Source organism: Loxodonta africana, chromosome 1, assembly GCF_030014295.1.
Source record: "Loxodonta africana isolate mLoxAfr1 chromosome 1, mLoxAfr1.hap2, whole genome shotgun sequence".
NCBI lineage: Eukaryota > Metazoa > Chordata > Mammalia > Proboscidea > Elephantidae > Loxodonta > Loxodonta africana.
Window position 1 is genome coordinate 79,858,382 of NC_087342.1, and position 16,060 is coordinate 79,874,441.

Genomic DNA, 16,060 nt, shown 5'->3' on the forward strand with positions numbered 1-16,060 from the left:
ATGGATTTCCAAAGTGGTTGTACCATTTTACAATCCCACCAGCAGTGTATGAGAGTTCCAATCTCTCTGCAGCCTCTCCAACATTTATTATTTTGTGTTTTTTGGATTAATGCCAATCTAGTTGGTGTGAGATGGAATCTCATCGTAGTCTTAATTTGCATTTCTCTAATGGCTAATGATCGGGAGCATTTTCTCATGTATCTGTTGGCTGCCTCTATATCTTCTTTAGTGAAATGTGTGTTCATATCCTTTGCCCACTTCTTGATTGGGTTGTTTGTCTTTTTGTGGTTGAGTTTTGACAGAATCATGTAGATTTTAGAGATCAGGCGCTGGTCTGAGATGTCATAGCTGAATATTCTTTCCCAGTCTGTAGGTGGTCTTTTTACTCTTTTGGTGAAGTCTTTAGATGAGCATAGGTGTTTGCTTTTTAGGAGCTCCCAGTTATCGGGTTTCTCTTCATCATTTTTGGTAATGTTTTGTATTCTGTTTGTGACCTGTATTAGGGCTCCTAGGGTTGATCCTATTTTTTCTTGCACGATCTTTATCACTTTAGTCTTTATGTTTAGGTCTTTGATCCACTTGGAGTTAGTTTTTGTGCATGGTGTGAGGTATGGGTCCTGTTTCATTCTTTTGCAAATGGATATCCAGTTATGCCAGCACCATTTGTTAAAAAGACTATCATTTCCCCAATTAACTGACACTGGGCCTTTGTCAAATATCAGCTGCTCATACGTGGATGGATTTATATCTGGGTTCTCAATTCTGTTCCATTGGTCTATGTGCCTGTTGTTGTACCAGTACCAGGCTGTTTTGACTACTGTAGCTGTATAATAGGTTCTGAAATCAGATAGAGTGAGGCCTCCCACTTTCTTCTTCTTTTTCAGTAATGCTTTGCTTATCCAGGGGTTCTTTCCCTTCCATATGAAATTAGTGATTTGTTTCTCTATCCCCTTAAAATATAACATTGGTATTTGGATTGGAAGTGCGTTATATGTATAGATGGCTTTTGGTAGAATAGACATTTTTACTATGTTAAGTCTTCCTATCCATGAGCAGGGTATGTTTTTCCACTTAAGTATGTCCTTTTGAATTTCTTGTAGCAGAGTTTTATGGTTTTCTTTGTATAGGTCTTTACATCCTTGGTAAGATTTTTTCCTAAGTATCTTATCTTCTTGGGGGCTACTGTGAACGGTATTGATTTGGTTATTTCCTCTTCGGTGTTCTTTTTGTTGATGTAGAGGAATCCAAGTAATTTTTGTATGTTTATTTTATAACCTGAGACTCTTCCAAACTCTTCTATTAGTTTCAGTAGTTTTCTGGAGGATTCCTTAGGGTTTTCCATGTATACGATCATGTCGTCTGCAAATAGTGATAGCTTTACTTCCTCTTTACCAATCTGGATACCCTTTATTTCTTTGTCTAGCCTAATTGCCCTGGCTAGGACTTCAAGTACGATGTTGAATAAGAGCGGTGATAAAGGGCATCCTTGTCTGGTTCCCGTTCTCAAGGGAAATGCTTTCAGGTTCTCTCCATTTAGAGTGATATTGGCTGTTGGCTTTGCATAGATGCCCTTTATTATGTTGAGGAATTTTCCTTCAATTCCTATTTTGGTAAGACTTTTTATCATAAATGGGTGTTGAACTTTGTCAAATGCCTTTTCTGCATCTATTGATAAGATCATGTGGTTTTTATCTTTTGTTTTATTTATGTGATGGATTACATTAATGGTTTTTCTGATATTAAACCAGCCTTGCATACCTGGTATAAATCCCACTTGATCAGGGTGAATTATTTTTTTGATGTGTTGTTGGATTCTATTGGCTAGAATTTTGTTGAGGATTTTTGCATCTATGTTCATGAGGGGTATAGGTCTAAAATTTTCTTTTTTTGTAATGTCTTTACCTGGTTTTGGTATCAGGGAGATGGTGGCTTCATAGAATGAGTTGGGTAGTATTCTGTCTTTTTCTATGCTTTGAAATACCTTCAATAGTAATGGTGTTAAGTCTTCTCTGAAGGTTTGGTAGAACTCTGCAGTGAAGCCGTCTGGGCCAGGACTTTTTTTTGTTGGAAGTTTTTTGATTACCGTTTCAATCTCTTTTTTTGTTATGGGTCTATTTAGTTGTTCTACTTCTGAATGTGTTAGTTTAGGTAGGTAGTATTGTTCCAAGAATTTATCCATTTCTTCTAGGTTTTCAAATTTGTTACAGTACAATTTTACGTAGTAATCTGAAATGATTCTTTTAATTTCATTTGGCTCTGTTGTGATGTGGTCCTTCTCGTTTCTTATTTGGGTTATTTGTTTCCTTTCCTGTTTTTCTTTAGTCAGTCTAGCCAATGGTTTATCAATTTTGTTAATTTTTTCAAAGAACCAGCTTTTGGCTTTGTTAATTCTTTCAATTGTTTTTCTGTTCTCCAATTCATTTAGTTCAGCTCTAATTTTTATTATTTCTTTTCTTCTGGTGCCTGATGAATTCTTTTGTTGCTCACTTTCTATTTGTTCAAGTTGTAGGGACAGTTCTCTGATTTTGGCTCTTTCTTCTTTTTGTATGTGTGCATTTATCAATATAAATTGGCGTCTGAGCACTGCTTTTGCTGTGTCCCAGAGGTTTTGATAGGAAGTATTTTCATTCTCATTGCTTTCTAAAAATTTCCTTATTCCCTCCTTAATGTCTTCTATAACCCAGTCTTTTTTCAGGAGGGTATTGTTCAGTTTCCAAGTATTTGATTTCTTTTCTCTAGTTTTTCTGTTATTGATTTCTAGCTTCATTGCCTTGTGGTCTGAGAAGATGCTTTGTAATATTTTGATGTTTTGGATTCTGTAAAGATATGTCTTATGACCTAATATGTGGTCTATTCTAGAGAATGTTCCATGTGCGCTAGAAAAAAAAGTATACTTTGCAGCAGTTGGTTGGAGAGTTCTGTATAAGTCAATGAGGTCAAGTTGGTTGATTGTTCTAAGTAGGTCTTCCGTGTCTCTATTGAGCTTCTTACTGGATGTCCTGTCCTCCGAAAGTGGTGTGTTGAAGTCTCCTACTATAAATGTGGAGGTGACTATCTCACTTTTCAATTCTGTTAAAATTTGATTTATGTATCTTGCAGCCCTGTCATTGGGTGCATAAATATTTAATATGGTTATGTCTTCCTGATCAATTGTCCCTTTTATCATTATATAGTGTCCTTCTTTATGCTTCGTGGCGGATTTAAGTCTAAAGTCTATTTTATCAGAAATTAATATTGCTACTCCTCTTCTTTTTTGCTTATTGTTTGCTTGATATATTTTTTTCCATCCTTTGAGTTTTAGTTTGTTTGTGTCTCTAAGTCTAAGGTGTGTCTCTTGTAGGCAGCATATAGACGGATCGTGTTTCTTTATCCAGTCCGTGACTCTCCGTCTCTTTATTGGTGCATTTAGTCCATTTACATTCAGCGTAATTATAGATAAATAAGTTTTTAGTGCTGTCCTTTTGGTGCCTTTTCACGTGTGTTCTTGGCCATTTCATTTTTCCACATGCTTTTTTTGCTGAGACGTTTTTCTTAGTAGCTTGTGAGATCCTCATTTTCATAATGTTTAACTTTGTGTTTGTTGAGTCGTTACGTTTTTCTTGGCTTTTTTCTTGAGTTATGGAATTGATATTCCTTTTTATGGTTACCTTATTATTTACCCCTATTTTTCTAAGTAAAAACCTAACTTGTATTGTTCTATATCACCTTGTATCACTCTCCATCTGGCAGTTCAATGCCTCCTATATTTAGTCCCTCTTTTTGATTATTGTGATCGTTTAGCTATTGATTTCCATGATTCCCTGTTATGTGTATTATTTTGTTTATTTATTTATTTTTTAGAATTAATCTTAATTTGTTTGTTTTTGTGCTTTCCCTATTTGAGTTGCGTTGATATCAGGATGTTCTGTTTTGTGACCTTGTATTGTGCTGGTACCTGATATTATTGGTCATCAGGCCAAACAATCTCCTTTAGCATTTCTTGCAGTCTTGGTTTAGTTTTTGCAAATTCTCTAAACTTGTGTTTATCTGTAAATATCTTAATTTCTCCTTCATATTTCAGAGAGAGTTTTGCTGGATATATGATCCTTGGTTGGCAGTTTTTCTCGTTCAGTGCTCTGTATACGTCATCCCATTCCCTTCTTGCCTGCATGGTTTCTGCTGAGTAGTCTGAACTTATTGATTCTCCCTTGAAGGAAACCTTTGTTTTCTCCCTGGCTGCTTTTAAAATTTTCTGTTTGTGTTTGGTTTTGGCAAGTTTGATGATAATATGTCTTGGTGTTTTCTTTTTGGATCAATCTTAAATGGGGTTTGATGAGCATCTTGGATAGATATCCTTTCATCTTTCATGATGTCAGGGAAGTTTTGTGTCAGGAGTTCTTCAACTATTTTCTCTGTGTTTCCTGTCCCCCCTCCCTGTTCTCGGACTCCAATCACTCGCAAGTTATCCTTCTTGATAGAGTCCCACATGATTCTTAGGATTTCTTCATTTTTTTTAATTCTTTTATCTGATTTTTTTTCAGCTATGTTGGTGTTGATTCCCTGGTCCTCCAGAAGTCCCAGTCTACATTCTAATTGCTCGAGTCTGCTCCTCTGAGTTTCTATTGCATTGTCAAATTCTGTAATTTTATTGTTAATCATTTGGATTTCTACATGCTGTCTCTCTATGGATTCTTGCAACTTATTAATTTTTCCACTAGGTTCTTGAATAATCTTTTTGAGTTCTTCAACAGTTTTATCAGTGTGTTCCTTGGCTTTTTCTGCATTTATCCTAATTTCATTTGTGATATCTTTAAGCATTCTGTAAATTAGTTTTTTATATTCTGTATCTGATAATTCTGGGATTGTATCTTCATTTGGGAAAGATTTTGATTGTTTTGTTTGGGGGGTTGGAGAAGCTGTCATGGTCTGTTTCTTTATGTGGTTTGATGTGGACTGCTGTCTCCGAGCCATCACTGGGAAACTAGATTTTCCAGGTAATCAGCTAAAAAAAATGCAGTCAGATCCCTATCTGAATTCTCCCTCTGGCTCTGGGTATTCGGATGTTAATGGAGCCGCCTGGGGAGGGTGGGGGAGGGATCAGAGAGCTAGGAGTGTAGCACCACAGAATATAGAGCTGATCAGTGCGTTCACGCTCTGCCCCCGTCCGCCAAAATCCGGGCGGGACGGCTCCCCAGTTGGGACGCTACTCTCCAGCTCCGAGACCAGTCACTTCCTTCCGGGGACTTCTCCCTCCGGTGCGCGGCACTGCTCACGCGAACTGGGTGCTCGTCTCCCGAACGAAAGGGTGGCCCCGCCCCCAGGGTCCATTCAGGAGAATATAATTGGACCCCGTGCTTACGCCCCGCCCGCTTTCGCCAAAATCCCCGCTCCGAGAACAGTCACTTCCTCCCGGGGACTTCTCCGTCCGGTGCGCTGAACCACACGTGTAAACTGGGTGGGCGAGTCCCCCCGCACGAACGTGTGGGCCCCGCCCTAGGGTCGCTTTATGGAAATATAGCTGACCCCCCCCCGCTAGTGCCCCGCCCACTTCCCACCAAACTCCAGGCAGGACGGCTCCCTGGCTGGGACGCTGCTCTCCCCGTTCCAAGATCAGTCACTGCCTCCCGGGTGCTTCCCCCTCCGGCTGCGCCGCTACGCCGCCCGCGCCAACCAGCTAGACTCTCTCCCGGGATGGGTTTGGGGGGGTAGGGCTGGGCCCCTTGTCTGTGCCGTCTGCCCCCCTGGGCTCTGCCCCAGATTGGGCTCCGAAGGTCACCTGCCTGGCACGCTGGCTCCTAGTTCTGAAAACGGTCGCTGTCTGCCCGTATTTGTTCGTTTTCCATCTCTAAGTCTGTGCTTGTTGTTCACAGTTCGTAGATTGTTATGTATGTGATCAATTCACTTGTTTTTCCAAGTCTTTGTTGCAAGAGGGATCCGCGGTAGCGTCCACCTAGTCCACCATCTTGGCCCCGCCTCTCGCAAAAGATATATTTTTAACCAGAAGAAATGTTTTAAAATCCTGTAGAAAAAGAATCACTACATGATATAAGAAATGTTTCTGGCTGGTGCAAAAATTTTGTGCTTGGTAACCTAATGGTAACCGAAAGGTTGGCAATTGGAATTTACACAGCAGCACCATCTAAGCCCGGCAATCTGCTTCCTTAAAACTTGTTGTTGGTCGGTATCCAGATGATTCTGACTCATGTTGATCCCACGGGGTGACTCCATGTGTTGGCTGTAATCTTAAATGAAGCAGATAGCCAGCCTTTTCTTCCACTGGAACCAACAATCTTTAGGTTAGCACTCAAGTATAACTGTGCGCCTGGTCATCCTTAAAGATTAAACCAAAAGCTCAAAACGATTAAGATGGAGCCAATTTCCACTCACAGGTGTAATCTTTCCCAGAACCAACTGACTGCCTTCTTTCTCCCAAATAGCTGCTGGCTGGCTTGAACTGGCCAACATTTTGGTTAGCAGCCCAGCGCTTAACCACAGATTACAGCCAAAGAAACCTTATGGAGGAGTTCTACTCTGTACACATGGGGTCTCCATCCAAGAGTTAGAATCGATTTGATGGCAACGGAGGAATGCCCATTCAGCACCAACAGGGGATTTCTTACCTTCCTCCCTTCCAATTTCTTATTTTCCTCCTATCTCCCACAGTGAGAGCGCTGGTTGCCAACAACCTCAATATGTGTACTCATTTTCTCAAGCCAAAAATTCACACGAAAGAATATCAGAATTGCTACATCCATTACCCTAACCATTCCTGTGGAGTCCATTCTGACTAATAGCTACCCTATAGGACAGAGTAGAACTGCCCCATAAGACTTCCAAGGAGCACCTGGTGGATTCAAACTGCCAACATTTTGGTTAGCAGCCATAGCTCTTAACCAGTATGCCACCCATAGCATTACTTTAAAAAAACAAAGTCAAAGAGCTGATATGCAGAGTTTAATATTTGCTTGTCATTCTTTTTATCTTACAGTGAGGACAAAGCACTATGGAAAACATTTACTTGAATCTATTCTCTCTTTTTCCTCCTATGTGGATGTTATTCTTTCAAAATATGTTAGCTTTATTTGTTTCTACTTGTATTCAATTTTACAGTATTTTCACAAACACTGGAGTTAGTTTTATTTACTTATTTGCCTCTGGAAGACATTAATATATTCCCAAGAGTCAAAAGAATACAAACAGTCAATTCAGACAAGTTCCAAGAGAGTGTTTTTACCTGTGATTCATCCAGGTGATAGAATGGAAGCAGGCTCCGGGTAATCTGGTGGAAGAGCATTGACTAGGAACAGTATTGATCTTTCTAGTACTAAGATAACCTTCTCTGGGTGTGTCTGCATCTGGGAGTGTGCAGTGTAGGGAGTTTGGAAATAGTGGAATTGAACTTAAAGTGATTTTATCTTGACTTAATCTTCAAAGACTCTGAGAATAGTCATGAAGATTCCTCTCAGATGGGGGGCTAGCTGGGGGCATAGTTCACTGGTCGAGCTCTGTGCTTAGCATGCATGAAGGTTTGGGTTCAATCCCTACTCTCTTCTCTTTTCGTTCCTCACAACTCAGGCCAAAGATCTTACTCTCAGAACCTTACTTCTTGTTTTTTAATTGTGCTTTAAGTGCAAGTTTACAAATCAAGTCAGTCTCTCATACAAAAATTTATATACACCTTGCTATATACTCCTAATTGCTCTCCACCTAATGAGACAGCACACTACTTCCCTCCACTCTCTTTTCATGTCCATTCGGCCAGCATTTGACCCCTTCTGCCCTCTCGACTCCCCTCCACACAGGAGATGCCAGTATATTCTCATGTGCCTACTTGATCCAAGAAGTTCATTCTTCACCAGTATCATTTTCTATCCCATTGTCCAGTCCAATCCCTGTCTGAAAAGTTGGCTTTAGGATGGTTCCTGTCTTGGGTTAACAGAAGATTTGGGGACCATGACCACCGGGGTGTTTCTAATCTCAGTCAGACCAGTAAGTCTAGTCTTTTTATGAGAATCTGGGGTCTGCATCCCACTGCTCTCCTGCTCCCTCATGGGTTCTCTGTTGTGTTCCCTGTCAGGGTAGCCATCATTTGTAGCCGGCCACCATCTAGTTCTTCTGGTCTCAGGCTGATGTAGTCTCTGGTTTATGTGGCCCTATCTGTCTCTTGGGCTCATACTTACCTTGTGTTTTTGGTGTTCTTCATTCTCCTTTGCTCCTGGTGGTTTGAGCCCAACTGATGCATCTTAGATGGCCACTTTTTAGCCTTTAAGACCCCAGACGCCACTCACCAAGCTGGGATGCAGAATGTTTTCTACTTAGCTTTTATTATGCCAATAGACTTAGATCTCCCCAAGAAACCATGGTCTCCAAACCCATGCCCCTGCTACACTGGCCTTGGAAGCATTCGGTATATTCAGGAAACTTCTTTGTTTCTGGTTTAGTCCAGTTGTGCTGACCTCTCTTGTACTGTGTGTTGTCTTTCCCTTCACCTAAAATAGTTCTTATGTACCATCTAATTAGTGAATACCTGTGTCCCTCCCTCCCCCCCCCATAACCATCAAAAAATATTTTCTTCTCTGTTTAAACTATTTCTCGAGTTCTTATAATACTGGTCTTACACAATATTTGTCCTTTTGCAACTCACTAATTTCACTCAGCATAATGCCTTCCAGATTCCTCCATGGTACAAAGTGTTTCACAGATTCATCACTGTTCTTTAGTGATGTGTAGTATTCCATTGTATGATCATACCATATAGATGGATCATGTTTTTTATCCATTTTTTCGCGTTCTGTCTCTTTACTGATGCATTTAGTCCATTTACATTCAGCATAATTATGTATAGGTATGAATTTAGGGCCATCATTTTGATGTCTTTTCGTGTTGGAGACAGTTTCTTTTTCCCACTTAATTTTTTATACTTTATATATTGTCTCTTCCTCTTATTTGTTACTGTCGATTTTGTTTCTGCTGAGTCTCTATTTTTTTCTTTTATTTTGCTTTGATGTGTAGGACTGTTTGTCTCCTTTCTGGTTACCTTAATACTTACCGCTATTTTTCTAAATTTAAGCCTAACTTTTATTTCTATATATCGCCTGTCTTCCTCTCCATATGAAAGATCTATGACTACATTTCTTAGTTCCTTTTTATTGTTCAATGTTGTCTTCTTTTGCATAATAACATCGCCGTTTCCCTGTTTTGAGCACTTTTTATTTTGATTTATTTTTGTGATTTCCCTGTGTATGTTGATAGCTGATTGCTCTGTCCAGTGTTCTAGTCTTGGGTTGATTCCTAATAGTATTGATTTTCTAACCAAAGAACTCCCTTTAATAATTCTTGTAGCTTTGGTTTGGTTTTTATAAATTCTCTAAACTTCTGTTTATCTGGAAATGTCCTAATTTCACCTTCATATCTGAGAGACAGTTTTGCTGGATAGATGATTCTTAGCTGGCAATTTTTTTTCCTTCAATTCTTTGTATAAGTCATCCCATTGCCTTCTTGCCTGTATGGTTTCTGCCAAGTAGTCCAAGCTTATTATTATTGACTTTCCTTTGTAGGTAACTTTTCTTTTATCCCTGGCTGCTCTTAAAAGCCTCTTTTTAACTTTGGTTTTGGCAGGTTTAATTATAATATGTCTTGGTGACTTTCTTTTAAAATCTACTGTATGTGGTATTTGAACAGCATCTTGGATAGATACCTTCTCGTCTTTCATGATATCAGGGAAGTTTTCTGCCAACAAATTTTCAACAATTCTCTCCGTATTTTCTGTTATCCCTCCCTGTTCTGGTACTCCAATCACTTTCAGCTTATTCCTCCTTACAGAGTCCCACATAATTCTTAAGTTTCCTTCATTTTTTCAAATTCTTTTATGTGATTTTTCTTCAAATATATTGGTGCCATGTACTTTACCTTCAAGTTCACTAATTCTGCCTTCCACTTGCTCAATTCTACTCCTCTGACTTTCTATTGAATTGTCAAACTCTGTAATTTTATTGTTAATCTTCTGAATTCCTGATTGCGACCTATCTATGGATTTTATTATTAAAATCTTACTTAATTTTTTATTATGTTCCTGAATAACCATTTTAATTTCTGCAACTTCTTTATCTGTGTGCCTTGGCTTGTTGAGCATATTGTTTGATTTCCTCCCTTATGTCTTGAAGGGCTCTGTATATTAATCTTCAGTATTCTGCATATGGTAATTTCATCTAGAAGATCCCTTTATTCTTCGTTTTGGGAGCTTGTTGAAGTGATCATGGTCTGTTTCTTTATGTGATTTGACATTGACTGTTGTCTCCAAGCCATCTATAAATTATTAGATTAGTTTGTTTTATGTTTGCTTGCTGTATCCTAGCTTCTTGCTTTGTTTTGTTTTGATATGCCCAGCTAGGTTTCTTGAGTGAGCTAGCTTGATTATTTTCACCTTTGAAGCTCTGACGTCCTGTCACCAGATGGCTAGAGCTTTTATCAGGTATGTTAGTCTAGGAGTCCATTTACTTTTCTTGTATGTATTCAGCTCAGGTGTCCAGGTAGCTGGTCATCAAGTGCTTGGTAGAGGCTCTGTCCTAAAGACTTAGAGGGGCAGGGGTGATTGGTATAGGTACTGGTGTCTGCTTGCAGCAGGGGGTCATGCTCTGAACAAGGCAGGGGGCTAAGAATGGTCCCCCAAGTGTCTCTGAGGAAAGCACGTCACTCTTCCCTAGCGTGTACGGGTGGGTGTGTTCTGCAGATGGACCATAAGCACCCAATGTTTTTGGTTGTAGGAATTGGGAGGTACCAGTTATCCTTGGACCCCTGTCGTGGGTGGCTGGGTGACCCGAATGGAGCCACCAGTCCTCAGGCCCCTGATGTGGGTAGGTGAGGACCCAGTTTAATAGGCAAAGCAGTGTCAAACATCAAACACCCACCTCTCCACAGCACAGCTTGAACAGTTGTAGTCTGCCAACAAGGGCCTATTCTCCCAAAATGGGCCCACACAGGTCCATGTAGGGGGAAAGGTACTCAAAGTTCGTGGACTCTTTATACCTGGAAAGGAGCCACTTCTGTCCTCACCTCCCCAGCTTAGTTGAGCTGGCAAATTATCTTTTCCCCCAACTGCAAATTTATTCCTTCTCCAACGTTGGGAGGATGACTTTAGGCACTCAACTGGGCCTATTGCAGGCCCAGGGAAACCAAGACCCGCTGAAGCTGGCTTGGGAGTGGGGGGCACGGTAAATTATATGCAAGTACTTAGCTTTTGCCAAAAGCGCTGTTCTTCTCTAGTTCCGGAGGTGTGAGTAGGCTGTGTTGATGGCTGCTTTTCCCTGAGGAAACTGGGGCATGACGCTAGTACTGGCCTGCCACAGCTGCTCCTGGGAATGGTGCCTGAGGGTTCCTTGGAATTCAGATCCAAAAACGCTTCTCTGTTTCTGGACTGTCTCTTCCTCTCCCTGCCACTCAGCTTGTTTTCTAATTTTGCCTTTGACTTTCAGGTTTCGTAGCTTGTCAAAAATACACTTGTTTCACTTGTTTTTTCAGGTCTTTGTTGTAAGAGGGCTCGCAGGAAGTGTCGGTCTATTCCGCCATCTTGGCCCTGCCTCTAGAACCTTATGTCTTTCTTGAGTTGCTTTGGCCTTGATGCTTCTTTCTTAACTAACTTGTTGAGACAATGGTACTCACTTAAAGTTAGTTGTGGTCATCTATTATCCACATGTTCTCTCCAAGCACTCTAAACAATCACTGGTATACGGGCCACTGTCTGCACACCCATTTTGTAGGGCTTGGTGGAAACCTGAGTGTTAAGAGGCTAGAGAAACTGAAAGAAGAAAAATCTGCTCTAGTGCTTGGGAAAAATTGATGTTCCTTCTGCAGAATGGAGAACACAGGATTCTCAAATAATGTCAGGAAAAGAAGAATTCATTCTTTCCAAAGAAGAGATCCTTTTCTTTGTCTCATCCCCTTTTCTGGCAAGTTCTAAAATGTTGAGAAGTAGATGTTTAACCCAGGTTTATGCGGAGGAGGGAAAGACTTGCTGCCAAGTCTTGTTGAGCTCTCATTCATGGACATGGATATCGAGACATGGATATTGAGCAGAAAGAAGCCATGGAAGAGCATAGAAATGCCTTTGTCCAGCTGTTCTGAACTCAGTCTCTGGGAGGATGGGAGAATCTTACCTCCTGAAGAGACTGCCAATGAAGAAACGAAGCACAAATCCTAAACACCATGGGTCAAAAGAGGAGAGCACAGACACATTAACCCAAAGACCTCGGGGAAGGGCTACATTGCTTCAGGACAGTTGCCACTTCCTTGTGGAATGATTCTACATTTCTCTATACATATTTTCAATTATTGATCCTGAGAATAAAAGTAACAATCTTGATGAATCAATGTACATTTGATCATACACTCCAGAATATGAACTAAAAGGTTTTTGTGTTTTGACCCAAATAGGAGAAAATCTTTTAAAGGGACCTTGCTGCCAAAGGCTTGAAGGCAAGAAAATGGCTAGTTTCTCTGTAGGAAGAGGCTATCGATTATGGTAGCAGAGGTGAAAACCAAATGACCTAGAGGTCTTTTATAATGCATCATCCCCTTTCCTCTTCTCTCCAAAACCTGTAACTATCCACCTTCTATCAGTCTGTCACAGGACATCCCTAAGCCAATTTTGAGGTCACCTCCTTGACTTGGGAAGGACTCACTTACATTGCCTCTGAGCCTATACTAGGACTGAGGAAAAGACGACTGAGAATGTAGTTATTAAAGATTGCACAGAGTTTCTGACTTTCTTTTGTCACAGTCCCCTCGTTAGACTCCTTTTGAGCTAAGAGCAGGATGTGAAGAGTAGAGGGGCCAGATAGAACTACTTTAGGAAATTGCTGGGTTTCAATAAGCTTCATTTAAGACTTAGAAATATGCAGAGCAAACAAGGGGAAACTTTCTTTTGTATTATTTTCATTATAAGCAAAACCTCATAAACTTCCCTAACTGTAGTGGTGCTTAATGTCAAAGTTGAGTGCCCATCCCGCTTCTTCTCTCAACAAAGCTCCCACCACACCCACCTACTGAAATCAGGAAATCCCTGCAGTTCCCACTGAAGCCACAATACCAACAACGCCTGAATTGCAAACAAAAATTCAACCTGGTCTGCCCTCTCCACAGTGCTCAGCATGTCTAACCTGGGAGGGAAAAGACAGTGAATCACTCTCAAAAGCAAGGCAGTCTTGGGAAAAATGAACTGAATCCTCTTCTGGAACAAGCCTCCTTCTCTTTTCCTTGCCCTCTTCCTCTCTCTCATTTTTCTCTTTCTTTCATTTGGCCCACCCCACCTCTTTCTTCTCTCAGCTGATGTGCCTCTATCCTCCCTCTTCCCTCCTGTGTACTCCAGAACAACATTTACACAGCATTTTGGTGCACTTCTAGTCCCATAAAACTCATTTTAATCTCTGTATTGAGATTCACATGTAGTTGATATCTTTACCATATCGCTTGATAATTTCTTCCCTCCCCTAATAGACCTAGTGTAACACCTCCTCAGCATAGGCCCACACTCATTCAGGCCAACTGTAGAGCTGGGAGAAATGGAATGTAGATGAATTTTTTCCTCTAAACTGAGAAGAATTGGACTTCATGCTAGGAAGAAAGAATTTGTACAAGAATCTAAAATATTTTTGGAGGACATATTTTAAAAACTTACATCCGAAATGACTGTCACATGAAAATGTAGTTAACGCAGAAAGCCTCAACTCCTTTGCTCATCAGATACTGAGTTTGAGAACCTGTACAGACACATGAAGGGGTTTCATTAAAATTCACTTCGCTGCTTTTTCTTTTTTCTTCAGCTGCTGTGATTTTCTCATTTATTTCAGAGAAGCTGATTCTGAAAGAAGAGCTGTCACCAAAGACACTGTTCCTTCTTTATTTTCAGTCACGCCCGAGGCCTGTTTTCGGACCACAACTGTCTAGCACATACACCACTTGTTGTCTGGCTCCTCAGGCCTTCTTAGCCTTGATTCACACATGTAAATTAGAGTTACAAATAAATAGTATTAATTTTACCTCCATGTTTAGCTAATGGAGTGCCCGAGTGGTGCAAACGGTTAACATGTTGGCCTTATAGCCAAAGAGATGAATGTTGGAATCCACCCAGAAGCCCTGGGAAGAAAGCCTAGACCATCTACATCTGAACAAATCAGCCTTTGAAAACCATATGGAGGACAATTATAGTCTGACACACATGGGGTCATCATTCATCAGAATCAGCTGCAATCAACTGGTTTGTGTTTTTATTTATCTTTAGCTAATAATGTTAAATTACAAATATAGAAACCAGGCTTGATGAAGATTAATATCATTTTAAAATAATAAATAAAAGTAAATAATATTTCCTCAGATTTGTGTATTCGCTTGGGTTCTAGGTGTCCAATCAATCTTACAATATGGTAAGTGGCAACACAGTTCTAGTGCTTGATGATTAGTGGCCAGCACCACATTCCATTCACCCAATTCCTAAAATTGCTCTACTTCACTTAATAGGAGGGGTCCAATATCTCGGAACAGTCAAATTGATACAAAATTTCTAATGCCCACAGACAGGCAAAACACAGTTCTTAGAAGGCATCAATCTGCAGACTACAATTTGAACAGCAGTAATGAAGAGATAGGACGTATTATAGGTGAGAGGACATCCAAGGAAATCCTTTCTTCTTCTTTTTGTTTAAATTGAGGCTTAGTTCACAAAGAGTAAGGTGCATACAACTTAATTGTTCAGCTTAATGAGTTATTATGTATGTACATCTCATATAACCAACATGCAGACCAAGATAAAGAATGTTTTAGCTCTCAGAAGCTCCCTTCTATCTATCCCGATCAATTCCAATCTTCAGGCCTCTACCACCATTTTTGGGAGCTTGTTGAAGTGATCATGGTCTGTTTCTTTATGTGATTTGACATTGGCTGTTGTCTCCAAGCCATCTATAAGTTCTGCTGGTGGCAAATTCTCTTAGCTTTCCTTTGTCTGAGAATGTCTTGATTTCTCCTTCATTCCAAAAAAAATGTTTTTTCCAGAATTCATAATACTCCTCTTTCAGCACTTGAAAAATCTGCCTCTTAATTATTTCCTCCATGGTTTATATTCACTGTCATTCAAGTTGTTCTTTCCCATATAGGTAAGGTGCCATTTCTCTCACTGCTTTCAAGATCTTTTTTGTTTTGCTTTACTTTTAGAATTCGTAAGTTTTGATTGACATTGCCCCCATCCCATTCAATTGGCAGACAGGCCTTTCCTCTGAAAACCACACACACACACACACACACACGCAATCCAAACCTCCAAGTCAGCAGTCTATAGAGTTTCAGATTTGTGTATTCCAGTGTTAAGAAAACAACTAAACAAGGCTATCTCTCAGGGCTGGCAAATTCATCATCTAAACATTCCATAAAGCAAAAAGTAAACAAAGTGTCTATCAGTGTACAAGCAAAACTATACAAACCTCTTTCTGTGCTCAGTGAAAGGCATTGCATCTTTTCTAGCTCCCCAAATGCAAAATATCCCGAAATCCTGACTATCTTTCTCCTTGCTATCTGTACTTTTTGTCTTTTTCCTCTGCATTACTGCAAGATTTGTCTTATTGGCTAGAATGTGACAAAACAGACCATGACTGGGCAGAGTGCTATAATTTCTTTTCCAGTTCTGGCTCTCTTTAGTTTCCTGTAGAGCAAAGAGCGGGAAGAGAGGAGTGAAGAAGGAGGGCTTGTAAGAGAACTAATTAGAGTCAAATGAAAGACTGCCTGAACAGGGACTTGAACCCTGGACCCTCAGATTAAAAGTCTGATGCTCTACCAGCTGAACTATCCACGGGCTGTCTAATATGTTTCCTGAGTGCCTAATTTAGGTGCATTTATGTTGCCAATTATTTGTAGGTCATGGCCTCAAATATTCTCCTTGAATTCTCTTCACTACCAAGAAGATTTTGTTTGAAAGAGATGTTATAATCCCTGGTAGCATTTCCCTATTCCTCTCTTTGCCTTGTATCTCTTTAGATTTTCAGAACCAGAGCTTGATCTCCAGATAAAGCACTGCCAGGTTTCAGACCACAGGGCTAGA

At 40.2% G+C, this 16,060-nt stretch overlaps 1 non-coding gene across 1 annotated transcript; it reads right to left on the reverse strand.

Moving 5' to 3' along the window:
• Positions 1–15,741: 15,741 nt before the first annotated feature.
• On the reverse strand, positions 15,742–15,816 carry TRNAK-UUU (transfer RNA lysine (anticodon UUU)). The gene has a single exon. It is a non-coding gene; the product is annotated as a tRNA-Lys (tRNA).
• Between the last annotated feature and the right edge of the window lie 244 nt (positions 15,817–16,060).